This window comes from Scyliorhinus torazame, chromosome 5 (genome assembly GCF_047496885.1).
Source record: "Scyliorhinus torazame isolate Kashiwa2021f chromosome 5, sScyTor2.1, whole genome shotgun sequence".
Lineage (NCBI taxonomy): Eukaryota > Metazoa > Chordata > Chondrichthyes > Carcharhiniformes > Scyliorhinidae > Scyliorhinus > Scyliorhinus torazame.
Window position 1 is genome coordinate 261,461,184 of NC_092711.1, and position 15,158 is coordinate 261,476,341.

General features: G+C 45.9%; 1 protein-coding gene across 4 annotated transcripts in view; it reads right to left on the reverse strand.

The window, feature by feature from the left end:
* Positions 1-12,445, reverse strand: part of xkrx (XK related X-linked) — a 70,037-nt gene extending 57,592 nt beyond the window's left edge. Inside the window, exon 1 of one of the 4 annotated variants that reach the window (XM_072505448.1) lies at positions 11,925-12,445. The gene's annotated coding sequence lies outside the window, so the exon portion shown is untranslated. The other 3 variants (XM_072505451.1, XM_072505449.1, XM_072505450.1) reach the window with 3 other exon arrangements.
* Positions 12,446-15,158: the final 2,713 nt, after the last annotated feature.

Here is a 15,158-nt window from a genome sequence, read left to right on the forward strand (position 1 = left end):
GTGATCATGCCATTGACGATGGGGAACTCGAACTTGAGCATCCATCGAGTAACGACCCATTCATTCTATGGAAACTGGAGAGTCAAATGTGCTTCCATGTTGGAGGCTCTCATTTACAGGTGCCTCCAGGAAGAGGCCAAGCACTGAGCAGGCGAACTCCCTCTCAGGTATCAGCACTACCCCCAGTCCAGAGGAAAAGGCAAGAGCTGCACACCTGTAGAGGCATCACAGTAACCATTTGCACTCACCACCAGCTCAGGAACACCCACCATGGTAGGTATTTGTGCTAGGTTAGGAAGGGTGCCACGGTTTGCAGGTGATCATACGGATGTGTGTCCACAGCAGGGAGGTTCAGCCGATCTCCCTGGCACTTAGAGGACTGCTGGGAAAAGAGGCACGTGTGAAGACAAAATCCGATGATGAGCCTCTGGAATCAGCCTTGCAACAGAATCAGAATCACAGAATACTACAGTGCATAAGAGGCCCTTTGGCCCATCGTGTCTGCACCGACGCATGAAAGACCCTGACCTGCCCCCTTTGCCTATGGTCCCATTCAACTTCATCCTTTGTCAACACAGATGGAGCAGCTGGACCACAGGAGGACAGCCAAAGGAAGCTGGGACAATCCAGAGCTTGGTGCTCCAAAGGATAATGGTTGAAGTCAAAGACAACAGGGCAAACAAGTCAGCAGGCTGTCTCCAGCACTGCTGCAGATGTCAGACAACACTGAAAACTGGTCGGCCAAGAGGAATCAAGACATTTTGATCACAACTGTTTGCACAGGTGAACACATAATTATCACAATTCAATGCAGTGAATATATTTGCAGACATGTCTATTGTTTTTTTTCTGGAATCCTTCTAAAGACTTGGCGAGCACATCCCATTTCCCCAAGCCATTCCCCTGCACACATCCAGTCACAAGTGACATTGCAGGAAGAAGGGTAGGTAGCAGAGTCTTATGCAAGCACTCTCCTGTGCACATTGAGCCTTCAATCATTAAATGCATCATACTGGTCCCTAGCATATTCAATACAGCCTGCTGCACTTCCTTTTCAGTTATCCAGTTGAGATGATCTGTATCTCCACCCACCCACTGATGCAGCTTCCATGATGTATCTGTGCCCATTCAATGGGAGGCTATCTTCATCGATTTGACCATCATGAATATAGTCATGTTTTTCATGAGCTCCCCCAACATTTTCCCTCCCCAGTTACCATGTCCTTTCCCCATCACCACTGACGCCAACCACTGTGCCCCAATTAACAACCCTTCATCCAATACCATCAAACCCTCACCCTCCTACCCCTCTCTGTGCTCTGTAACTTTGACGTCCAATCACTCCTACCAGAGCTCACTCCCCAGGAATCAAGTACTGGCTCCACTACACCCTGTGTGAGCAACATTCCTCCCCTCCCATCCAGACTTGGACTTTCCCATCCCTTCACTTTGCCTCCCTTCCATATCTCCTGCTGCCACCCATCCTGCAGCTCAAGGATCCCACATCCAATGGTCAGGTCTCTGGGAGATGGTATAAAGCCTCATTGAAGTCCCTGGAAGTCAGTCTTAGCAAGGTCAAAGTTGCTGCATGGAGAACCCCCACCAAGTTGCGTTGTTGAGGAGACACGTGGATGAGGCTCCACCCATGTGCAGCTCCAGGGACCAATAGCCGTAGGCTTTCTCATCTGCTGTCCGCAACTGAGCAAGGCCCTCAAGTCCTGACTTTTGCACACCACAACTGGTCCAGATCGGTTCTCGACCAGCATGTTTCTCCGCTGGCGTCACGGAGAATTGGAAGATACATGTATGTGACAAATGTGTGGCCAACAAGGTGCATTTTAGGTCCTCCCGCTCTCTTCCAAACATTCTGTTGCTATGGTTATAGGCCGCTTCATTTTATTACTATAAATACCGAGGATGAAGGTGAACCCAAAGGGTTTCTTGAAATATATTAAAGGAAAAATAACTAGAATAATAGTAATAATAATAATAATAATAATAATAATCTTATTGTCACAAGTAGACTTCAATTAAGTTACTGTGAAAAGCCCCAGTCACCACATTCCAGCGCCTGTTCGGGGAGACTGGTACGGGAATTGAACCCGCGCTGCTGGCATTGTTCTGCATTACAAGCCAGCTGTTTAGCCCACTGTGCTAACCCAGCCCCTAGAGCGAGAATAGGACCACTTAAGGACCAAGATGGACACATATGCGTGGAACCGCAGGAGATGGCGAGATTCTCAATGAATATTTCTCCTGTATTTACCATGGAGAAAGACATGAAGACTTGGGAACCTGGGAGGGTTAGTGACGATATATTGGAAACAGTTTGCATTACAGTAGAGGAGGTGATGGGCGTATTAAAACGTATGAAGGTGGATAAATTTCCTGGCCGACCAGGTATATCCAAGAACACTGAGGTTAGAGAAGAAATTACGGGAGCCCTGGTTGAGATATTTGCCTCATTGTTAGCCATGGGTGAGGTACCAGAAAACGGGAAGGTAGTAAATATTGTGCCCTTATTTAAGAAGGGCTGCAAAGATAAAATGGGGAACATAGACCGGTAAGCCTAACATCTGTGGTGGGTAAGTTACTAGAGAGGATTCTGAGGGAGAAGGTATTCAGGCATTTGGAAAGACAGGGTTTGATTAGGTGTAGTCAGCACAGCTTTGTGCATGGGAGATCACGCTGTACACATTTATTAGAGTTCTTTGATGAAGTGACCAGGAAGGTTGATGAGGGCAGGATATACAATTGGCTTGATGGTCGGAAGCAGAGGACAATGGTGGAAGGATGCTTGTCGGACTGGAGGCCTGTGACTAGTGGTGTGCCTCAGGGGTCAGTGCTGGGCCCATTGCTGGTTGTTATCTATATCAATGATTTGGATGAGAATGTATGAGGCATGATCAGTAAGTTTGCAGACGACACTAAAATAGGTGGTATTGTAGACACTGACTGTGTCTACCTGACGAAGGTTATCAAAAATTGCAGCAGGATCTTGATCAGCTGGGGAAGTGGGCCGAGAAATGGCAAATGGAGTTCAATACAGATAAGTGTGAGGTGTTGCATTTTGGAAAGTCAAATCAAGGTAGACATTCACGGTGAATGGTAGGACATTAGGGAGTATCGTGGAACAGAGGGACCTTGGAGTGTGTGGAATGAGCTGCCGGAGGAAGGTTGAGGCAGGGAGATTGACAACATTTAAAAGGCATTTGGATAGATACATAGATAGGAAAGGTTTGGAGGATTATGGGCCAAATGGGGTTAGTTTAGATGATCTTGTTGGGTGGCATGGACCAGTTTGAGCTGAAGGGCCTGGCTCCGTGCCATAGATTGTATGAAATACCAATGGCAAGCCGAAAATCTCCCAGATTATTAGAGACATAGTTGAATAAATTTCACATAGTTAGATTTTATCAGCTCCTAATCCTTACCATGTACCAATTTATAGACGATATCCCATGTTTAGCAGAATGTTGCTTTATCTCATCGTGTCCTGATTCAATGACTGCTAATAAATGTCAGGGAAGCTGGTTAAATTCTCTTGTCTTGGAGATGGTTATTGCCTGGCACTTGTATAGCACAAATGTTTCTTGCCACTTAACAGCCTAAGCTTGAATGTTGTCCAAGTACTCCTACATATGGGCAGTTATGTATCTAAGGCACTGTTAGTAGTGAACACGGAGAAGATCCCCACCTCTCACTGTATGACGGAGAGATGATGAGTCATGATCTCATTGAATGGCAGAGCAGACATGTAGGCCGAAATGGCCTATGTCCGCCCCTACACCTTATGTACGTTAATAAATGTCAATGTGGACTTCCGGGTGCGGCGATGACCAGCTGAGTCGCACGTTTCGGCAGCTCCCTGTGAAACGGACTTTTGGGCTCTTGATAGGAGCCCCAACGGCAATTTTAACGGCTGAAAACACCGTGCGGTAAACCAGAAGGGTGTTCCCCCTGGACACGGATGGAAAAAGGAGAGGAAAGTGGCCGGATTGCAGCGGATCCTTTGGAACAACGGCAAGGAAGGCAAGCAGAAACCAAGATGGCGTCGGAAGGTGGCAGTTTCATATGGGGCCCTGAACAACAAGAGTTTTTGAAACGCTGCGTGGAGGAGATAAAAAAGGAAATGAAGAAAGAGTTGTTGGCCCCGATATTACAGGCGATTGAAGGGCTGAAAGAGGAACAAAAGACCCAGGAGCAGGAGCTTCGGGTCGTGAAGGCGAAAGCAGCAGAGAATGAAAGCGACATACAGGGCCTGGTGGTGAAGTCGGAGATACAGGAGGCACACCAGAAACGATCTGTGGAGAGGTTGGAGGCACTGGAAAATAACGCAAGGAGGAACAACTTGAGGATTCTTGGCCTTCCTGAAGGTGTGGAGGGGGCGGACGTCGGGGCATATGTGAGCACGATGCTGCACTCGTTAATGGGAGTGGAGGCCCCGACGGGTCCGTTGGAGGTGGAGGGAGCATACCGAGTTATGGTGCGAGGACCGAGAGCAGGAGAAGCTCCCAGAGCCATAGTGGTGAGATTTCTCCGTTTTAAGGATAGAGAAATGGTCCTTAGATGGGCGAAGAAAACTCGGTGTAGTAAATGGGAGAACGCGGTGATCCGCGTCTATCAAGATTGGAGTGCGGAGGTGGCGAGAAGGAGGGCGAGCTTTAATCGGGCCAAAGCGGTACTTCACAAAAAAAAGATAAAGTTTGGAATGCTGCAACCGGCAAGACTGTGGGTCACATATCAAGGGAGGCACCACTACTTTGAGACGGCGGATGAAGCGTGGACTTTTATTGTAGAAGAAAAATTGGAATGATTGGACTACGAAAATGAACGTTTGGACAAAGTGGTGGGACGAGTGGGGGGGGGGGGGGGGGCGAAGAGGGATTGTATGATTAATCCTGCGGTATGGTAACTTTTCTTTCTCCCACAGGTGGTGATGGGGGGAGGTGGGGAGGGAGAGGAGATGGGGCGTTGGCCATGGGGGGCGGGGCCGAGGGAGAGGCGCGGGCTTGGTTCCCGCGCTATGATAATTATGGCGGGAAGAGAGAAGCAGGAAGGAGGGGGCGCCGCACGGGGCGAGCCGTGATCACGGGGGGAAGCCGAGGTCAGCCAGAGTTTGCTGACTTCTGGGAGCAACATGGGGGGAGTAATTACGCTAGCGGGGGGTCTAGCGGGGGGGGGGGGGGGGGGGGGGGGAATTACTGGGTTGCTGCTGCTGGGGAAAGGGGGGAGTGGGTGCGGGAAAGGATGGGCGGGGGGGCACCGTCTGGGAGAAATACAGCCGCGTGGGAACTGGGCGAGAAGCTGGAAAAAGATGATGGCTAACCGGCAAGGGGGGGGGGTGGGAAGCCCCCCAACTCGGCTGATCACGTGGAACGTGAGGGGGCTTAACGGGCCGATAAAGAGGGCACGAGTACTCGCACACCTTAAGAAACTTAAAGCAGATGTGGTCATGTTACAGGAAACGCACCTGAAACTGATAGATCAGGTTAGGTTGCGCAAAGGATGGGTAGGGCAGGTGTTCCATTCGGGGCTGGATGCGAAAAACAGGGGGGTGGCTATATTAGTGGGGAAGCGGGTAATGTTCGAGGCAAAGACTATAGTGGCGGATAACGGGGGCAGATACGTGATGGTGAGTGGCAAATTACAGGGAGAGATGGTGGTGTTGGTAAACGTGTATGCCCCGAATTGGGACGATGCCAATTTTATGAGGCGAATGCTTGGACGCATCCCAGACCTAGAGACCGGAAAGTTGATAATGGGGGGAGACTTTAACACGGTGTTGGAACCAAGGCTGGATAGGTCGAAGTCCAGGACTGGTAGGAGGCCGGCAGCAGCCAAGGTGCTTAAGGATTTTATGGAGCAGATGGGAGGGGTGGACCCGTGGAGATTCAGTAGACCTAGGAGTAAGGAGTTCTCGTTTTTCTCCTATGTCCATAAAGTCTATTCACGCATAGACTTTTTTGTGTTGGGTAGGGCATTGATCCCGAGGGTGAGGGGAACGGAATATACGGCTATAGCCATTTCGGATCATGCCCCACACTGGGTAGACTTGGAGATAGGGGAGGAAACAAGAGGGCGTCCACCCTGGAGAATGGATATGGGACTAATGGCGGATGAGGGGGTGTGCTTAAGGGTGAGGGGATGCATTGAAAAGTACTTGGAACTCAATGACAATGGGGAGGTTCAGGTGGGAGTGGTCTGGGAGGCGTTGAAGGCGGTGGTTAGGGGGGAGCTGATATCAATAAGGACACATAAAGGGAAGCAGGAGAGTAAGGAACGGGAGCGGTTGTTGCAAGAACTTTTGAGGGTGGACAGACAGTATGCGGAAGCACCGGAGGAGGGACTGTATAGGGAAAGGCAAAGGCTGCATGTGGAATTTGACTTGCTGACCACAGGCACTGCAGAGGCACAATGGAGGAAGGCGCAGGGTGTACAGTATGAATATGGAGAGAAGGCGAGCAGATTGCTGGCACACCAATTGAGGAAAAGGGGAGCAGCGAGGGAAATAGGGGGGGTGAGAGACGAAGATGGAGAGACGGAGCGGGGAGCGGAGAGAGTGAATGAAGTGTTTAAGACATTTTATAAAAAATTGTATGAAGCTCAACCCCCGGATGGGAGGGAGAGAATGATGGAGTTTTTGGATCGGCTGGAAATTCCCAAGGTGGAAGAGCAGGAAAGGATGGGATTGGGAGCACAGATCACGGTAGAAGAAGTGGTGAAAGGAATTAGGAACATGCAGACGGGAAAGGCCCCGGGACCGGACGGATTCCCAGTTGAATTTTACAGAAAATATTTGGACTTGCTCGCCCCGCTACTGACGAGGACCTTCAACGAGGCAAAGGAAAGGGGACAACTGCCCCCGACTATGTCAGAAGCAACGATATCGCTTCTTTTAAAGAAGGAAAAGGATCCGCTACAATGCGGGTCCTACCGACCAATCTCCCTCCTCAATGTAGATGCCAAGGTCTTGGCCAAGGTAATGGCAATGAGAATAGAGGAATGTGTCCCGGGGGTGGTTCATGAGGACCAAACTGGGTTTGTGAAGGGGAGACAGCTGAACACGAACATACGGAGGTTGTTAGGGGTAATGATGATGGCCCCACCAGAGGGTGAAACGGAGATAGTAGTGGCGATGGATGCCGAGAAAGCATTTGATAGAGTGGAGTGGGATTATCTGTGGGAGGTGTTGAGGAGATTTGGGTTCGGAGAGGGGTATGTTAGATGGGTGCAGCTGTTGTATAGGGCCCCAGTGGCGAGTGTGGTCACGAATGGACGGGGATCGGCATATTTTCGGCTCCATAGAGGGACAAGGCAGGGATGTCCTCTGTCCCCATTACTGTTTGCACTGGTGATTGAGCCCCTGGCGATAGCGCTGAGAGGTTCCAAGGGATGGAGGGGAATACTTAGGGGAGGAGAAGAACACCGGGTATCTTTATATGCGGATGATCTGCTACTATATGTGGCGGATCCAGCGGAGGGGATGCCAGAAATAATGCGGATACTTGGGGAGTTTGGGGATTTTTCAGGGTATAAATTGAACATGGGAAAGAGTGAGCTGTTTGTGGTGCATCCAGGGGAGCAGAGTAGAGAAATAGAAGACCTACCGTTGAGGAAGGTAACAAGAGACTTTCGTTACCTGGGGATCCAGATAGCTAAGAATTGGGGCACATTGCACAGGCTAAATTTGACGCGGTTGGTGGAACAGATGGAGGAAGATTTCAAGAGATGGGACATGGTAGCATTGTCAATGGCAGGGAGGGTGCAGGCAGTTAAGATGGTGGTCCTCCCGAGATTCCTTTTTGTGTTTCAGTGTCTCCCGGTGGTGATCACGAAGGCTTTTTTCAAAAGGATAGAAAAGAGTATTATGGGTTTTGTTTGGGCCGGGAAGACTCCGAGAGTGAGGAAGGGATTCTTACAGCGTAGTAGGGATAGGGGGGGGCTGGCACTACCGAGCCTAAGTGAGTATTATTGGGCCGCTAATATTTCAATGGTGAGTAAGTGGATGGGAGAGGAGGAAGGAGCGGCGTGGAAGAGATTAGAGAGGGCGTCCTGTAGGGGGACCAGCCTGCAGGCTATGGTGACAGCCCCATTGCCGTTCTCACCAAGGAACTATACCACGAGTCCGGTGGTGGTAGCTACACTGAAGATTTAGGGACAGTGGAGACGACATAGGGGAAAGACCGGAGCACTGGGGGGGTCCCCGATAAGAAACAACCATAGGTTTGCCCCGGGGGGAATGGATGGGGGATATGGAATGTGGCAAAGAGCAGGTATAACGCAATTGAAAGATCTATTTGTGGATGGGAAGTTTGCGAGTCTGGGAGCGCTGACTGAGAAATATGGGTTGCCCCAAGGGAATGCATTCAGGTATATGCAATTGAGGGCTTTTGCGAGGCAGCAGGTGAGGGAATTCCCGCAGCTCCCGACACAAGAGGTGCAGGACAGAATCATCTCAAAGAAATGGGTGGGGGACGGTAAGGTGTCGGATATATATAGGGAAATGAGAGACGAAGGGGAGACTATGATGGACGAACTAAAAGGGAAATGGGAAGAAGAGCTAGGGGAGGAGATTGAGGAGGGAATGTGGGCAGATGCCCTAAACAGGGTAAACTCGTCGTCCTCGTGCGCCAGGCTAAGCCTGATTCAGTTTAAGGTATTACACAGGGCACATATGACTGGAACACGGCTCAGTAAATTTTTTGGGGTGGAGGATAGGTGTGCGAGGTGCTCGAGAAGCCCAGCGAATCATACCCATATGTTTTGGTCATGCCCGGCACTACAGGGGTTTTGGATGGGGGTGACAAAGGTGCTTTCGAAAGTAGTAGGAGTCCGGGTCGAACCAAGCTGGGGGTTGGCTATATTTGGGGTTGCACAAGAGCCGGGAGTGCAGGAGGCGAAAGAGGCCGATGTTTTGGCCTTTGCGTCCCTAGTAGCCCGGCGCAGAATATTGCTAATGTGGAAAGAAGCCAAGCCCCCGGGGGTGGAGACCTGGATAAATGATATGGCGGGGTTCATAAAGTTAGAGCGGATTAAGTTCGTCCTAAGGGGGTCGGCTCAAGGGTTTACTAGGCGGTGGCAACCGTTCGTCGAATATCTTGCGGAAAGATAGATCGGGGAGAACAAAGAAGGCAGCAGCAGCAGCCCAGGACTTGGGGGGTGGGGGGTGGGGGGGGGGTGTGTGGCCTGAGACAAGGCAGTTGCCAATTAGGGCTAGTTTTTATTTTTTGTTATTTAATATTTATTTATTTGTTGTTGTTTTCTTTTGTTCTTGTTTAAATAAAAAAGGTCATTATTATCTGTATTGTTATAATGTTGTGTAAAGGATGCACAATGTACTGTGTTGGTTGACCAAAAATTTTCAATAAAATATTATTTAAAAAAAAAAAAATGTCAATGTGAACAATAATCAATAATTAGTGGCACCAACTCGAAGTAGCTTTCGATTCCAGATTTTTATGAATTTGAATTCTGTTGCTGCCATGATGGGATTGGAGCTCCACAGCATTAATTTTGGCCTTCAGAATACAATTCCATTGACATTACCACTATGCCACAGTCTCTCTTTCATCATCTGATGTTCCTTTGGTATTTCACAGGGAGATTAAGAGGCGAAAGTGATTTAAAAATGTTAAACATTCATCCATTATCATTAACAACAGTAATTTCTGGCCAAAATTGAACTTTTAACACCTTGTTCCGAAAACATATACCATCGCACACAAAACATGAAACTCAGCAAGGACTGCAGCTCCCGGCTTGCAGCTCTGTTAACAACTCCCAGAAACATTTTAATGACTGGCTACAAGACTAGCCATTCAAACTGTAGCAGGACTTGCTGTTTGTAAGTCTTATCTGTGAAGGAAAAGGGTGGCCATACTAAATACATTACTGGGATGTTAATGCAATCAATGAATAAAGCAATGGCAAATGTACCACGATTGTCAAGACAAGTATGAGATAGAGAGTGATGCAGACTGAGGTGGGAAAAAAAGAATAAAGTACACTCCAAAGATAAATCAGAGAAACCAAAGTATTTAAGATGATGCTTTGTAACCATGCAACCCCATCCACACAAACTAAAGTTCCTTTCATTGTACTCTGTATACCACTATGAGAAATGTAGAAGTGGTAAATATCAGTTGAAGGACATCATTAAGTAGGAAAGGGATAGAGACTATAACCATGGAACCACTGCAATGCATAATTATATAAATCATGTGACTTTTTGTCAGTGTATAATTGCTACCTCACATGCAACAAATCTCTTATTTCCAACAGATGCTCTACGCAGCCAGACTTCAGAAGTTGCTTAAAACCAGTTCTGGTCAAAGGCCCATTTTAAGCCAGACAAGAAGCAAGTTTTTCATCATTATTGTAATTTAAACGTCTGAAATATTACCACCTGAAGCAAAGGGTGCAACTTGCAGCAAGAGACACTTTGAGCAGCACACTTAAATAAACATTTGCTTAAACATTTTACATGGGCGGCAAGGCGGTAGTGGTTAGCACTATTGCCTCAGGCACCCAGGTTCGATTCCGACCTTGGGTGGCTGTGTGAAGGTTACACATTCTCCCAGTGACTGGGTGGGTTTGACTGTGTGGAGGATGCACATTCTCCCAGTGTCTGGGTGGGTTTCCTTTGGGTGCTCCGGTTTCCTCCCACAGTCCAAAGATGTGCAGGTGAGGTGGATTAGCCATGCTAAATTGCCCCTTAGTGTCCAAACGTTAGGTGGGGGAGTGGGCCTGAGTAGGGTGTGCTTTCTGAGGGTCAGTGCAGACACGATGGGCCGAATGGCCTCCTTCTGCACTGTAGTTATTCTATAACCATATATTCTATTAATCTGAACCTGTTTTAATACAAATCAAGGTAACAATTTCATAATGGGATGAGCCAAGTGACAATAATTTGTACCATTATTAAAAGTAGCAAATTTAAGTGTGAAAACAGATTGTGAGATAGTCACACGATGCAAATGATAGATTAGATGTTGCACAATGAACAATCTGAGAATTTATATTAGACATAATTTTCACAATTAATGATATTAAATTGAGTGCTTTTCGACCAAACAATAGAATTATGCGTTTTTCAAGTGCCAGGAAGCATTCTTTTGGAAGTCAGTGTAAATGGATAATTAATGCAAGAGACTGAATAAGTTGTTAATGGAGTAAGCTATTATATATTACACTAATTTATTGTTAGAATTAGAAATAAACTCAATCTATAATTTCGTATTAATTCTGTAAACAATTGCCGATACAGTATTTCGAAGACTGAAACACGCCCTCCATCCTGACTGAATCAAGTTAATCTTGTCACCAGTTATTTAAAATCTGCCAATTGTAAGAAGTGTAAAGGTAACTAGAATGTACACTTTAACTGAAATTCCAAATATCAACAGGTGGCAGGAGGGTGAAGAATGCTATTCACAAGCAACCTCCTGAGTTTGGGCTAAATTTCTCATATTTGGGCATTCACACGACCGGTTGGTTCAATGGATTGGATTTGTTTATTGTCACATGTACCGAGGTACAGTGAAAAGTTTTTTTTTCCTGAGAGCAGCTCAAACAGATCATTCAGTACATGAAAAGAAAATACAATAAGTTTGTGGGCATCGTTTTGCACAGTGACATAATGAACACCGATCCAAGGCGCCAATAACAGAGGGTCAGGAACCACCTTACCGACTCCATGAGCACTCTCTCACATACCTCACCCAACCTGGCAAAAAAGGCTGCACTTGAGTTACCGCCGAGGGTAACTCTAGCTCTAGGAAATGGGCAGCTTCACAAACAACTGAGCCAGGTTTCTCCCCCATTTAGAAAATGAATATTTTGCGAAGAGTACGATGTTAGATCCTTTCCTGGACGGACAACAAAAAAAGCAATGCTATACAAAACTGTTCTCCCACACTTACACGGTGTCCTGAACTCAGTGTCAGCCGATACTCTTGTTCACCTCACCCCACAGAGCGTCACTTCAACGCAGGCTCCAGAAGCTCTCCTCCCAGTGAGCCGAGGACAAAGATAGTCCAACCCGAGCGGGGGGAGGGGACAGAGGAAAAATATTCTCCAAATAGTAGAACTAAATTCCGATCCAGCGAGTCCGCACTGTATTGTCCTGGCTGGTTTTTTTTTTTTTTGCTTCTTGTTTCGAAACTTTTTTAAAAATGTCACATTGCAAACTTTGAAAAACTGCGCCTTATTGGATTAGAAAATTCGAAGTTGCAAAAGCGAGGTTCCGGCTGCCTCGTTGCGGCTCAGTGGCTGTTTAATACCTCACACTTTGTTGCTTCACCTCATTTGAGAGCAACCAAATTCTGTTTATTTCGTGCATGCAGCCTTTGCAATCAATTCCTGCCTTTTCAACGATATGTTATCAGTATCTACAGGTCAGCCAGTTCAGTGGTGTTCTGATGAAGGTTTATCGACCTGAAAGATTAACCATTTCGATCCCCAGATGTTGCAAAACCTGATTGGGTGTTACTTTTTTAAAATTTCAGTGACGTGGAGTATAGTTTGCATTTGTCTGCAAAGGTACTTCCCTTCTCAAGAAAAACCCATTGGTTTGAAGATGTGGCCAGTGCAAGTCAGCGAGTAAAGGAGCGATTTTTGAACTAGGAAATGGGCAGCAGAGTTTTGGCTGAGCTCAAATTTATATCTGGTAAAATATAGGAGGCTGACTGTTCATTGGACTGTTCAAGCGTAGAGGTTACAAAGGCGCAAATAAGGGTTTGAGCAGCAGATGATTGGAGGCAGGGATGGAGTCAGGCAATCATAGAATCCCTACAGTGCAGAAGGGTGCTGTTCGGCCCATTGGGTCTACTCCAGACCTCTGAAACAGCACCCTACTAAGGCCCATACCCCACACCAGGGGCAGATCTACTATGAAACTAATGAAGCTTAAGCTTCAGGGCCCTTAATCGCAGAGGGGCCCCAGAAGCGACTTTAGTCCACATTGCTTAAAAATTTGGGGTCTACTGTATGAGAAGTATTTTGAAAATATAATAATATAAATAATATAATGTAATTCAATACAAAATAATAGTTAAAATAAAAATTAAAAGGTTATTAAAGTATCATGTAGGCTAGCCATAAACGAAAAAACGTTCAAATTAAGGATGTTTCATTCTAAATATATTTAATATAAAATAATGATAAATAATTTAAAACACTATTAACATCTATGACAGAAATACAAACAGTAGATGACGTGTCGTAACAAAAATGGGAGCCGTTGAAAAGGCCGTTGAATCACAATGCTAACGTGAATTTTCAACGTGATAGCACTCGTGATAGCGATCTAGACAAGAATTTTTTTCAATAAAGTGTTCAGAAGGATACAATATTTTAATTACCCCCTACTCAAAAATAAATGTTATATTTAGAAAAGTAAGGTAAGTAATAAAGGTGGAATATTGCAGAGGTCGACCCATTTTTACATGAACATCTCAAGAAATGTAAAAATGAAAAAGTAAATGCTACTTACCTATCCAAACCCGTGTATGAAGAATTGATAGAAATCATGGAAAAACATGTGCAAGGTGAAATTATGAATCAAATCAACAACCGAGACACCAAATACTCTATTATTGTTGACTACGCCTGACCTGACACATGTTGACCAGCTGGTAATTGTGGTTCAATACTGCTATAATGGAAAACCCTGTGAGAGATTTTTAACATTTTTACCGATAGAAAACCATTCATCCACGACCTTGTTCAACAAAATACATCAAGTCCTGGGTGAACATAAGCTTTCACTTGAAAATATCCGTGGTCAGTCCTACGATAATGCATCTAACATGAAGGGCTCAGAGAAAGGGCTGCAAGCACTCTTTAAAAACATTAACAGGTACGCAAACTATGTACCATGTGCAGCCCATTCACTTAACCTTGTTGGAGAAAAGGCAGTGTCTACTGTACCTGAAGTTGTTGACTATTTTGGCATTTTGCAGGTGCTGTATGTTTTCTTTTCTGGATCTCCACAAAGATGGGGGGATTTTAAACACGCAGGGCAATCTACATTTTTCTCTAAAGAGCTTAAGTGTAACTAGATGGTCTGCACACTATGAAGCAGTCCGGGCAATTAAAAATGGATATATGGGTATTTTACAAACACCCCCAAACATATTTTTGAAGACTCAGAAGAGAAGCCTGAATGTAAACGAGATGCAAAGAATTTATACCACAAGTTGGTAAAGCTGGAATATGCTATTTTAACAGTCGTTTGGGAAGAAGTGCTGGAGCGTTTCAACAAAACAAGTAAGAAACTCCAAACCCCTGGTTTTGATGTATCTGAAGGTTATCTTCTGCTATCATCTTTACTTTTGTTTGTTAAAGAACTCAGAAAATTCAGCCGATAGGATTGCACACTAAGAATCAGAAGCAAAAGGTTTGTGTGAAGATATCACCTCAAGTTATTCTGATGCTAGGGCAGCACGGTGGCGCAGTCGGTTAGCCCTGTTGCCTCACGGCGCCGAGGTCCCAGGTTCGATCCCGGCTCTGGGTCACTGTCCGTGTGGAGTTTGCACATTCTCCCTGTGTTTGCGTGGGTTTTGCCCCCACAACCCAAAGGTGTGCAGGCTAGGTAGATTGGCCATGCTAAATTACCCCTTAATTGGAAAAAATGAATTGGGTACGCTAAATTTATTTTTAAAAAGTTATTCTGATGCGTCCAAACGCATTGTTACAAGGAAATTTTCAGATGGAACGAGTGGTATTGCTTCTTTGAGAGGAACTCACAAATTTAGGATAGAAGTTCTCTATCAACTCTATGACTGCTTGATAATCCAGTTACGCAAGAGGATTGGCCCATATGAGCAGATTGCGAAAAGGTTCAAGTTCTTCTCAGAATTGGTGAACAATTCTGAAATTGATGAGGACAGTATTAAACTTATAATATCGTATTACAAAGATGATATTGACCACAAATTAGTAAATGAATGTTATCAGTTCAAAGAATATTTGCACCTTAGGAAATCCCAGAACACAGAAGAAAACACGCCATCTAAAATGCAATGCGCAGAAGTTCTTCAGCTTATTTGTGAGCAACACCTAATTGAAGTGTTCCCCAATATTACTACTGCGCTTAAGCTGTACTTGACAATGCCTATCACGAGCTGTGAAGCAGAAAGGAATTTTTCAAAGCT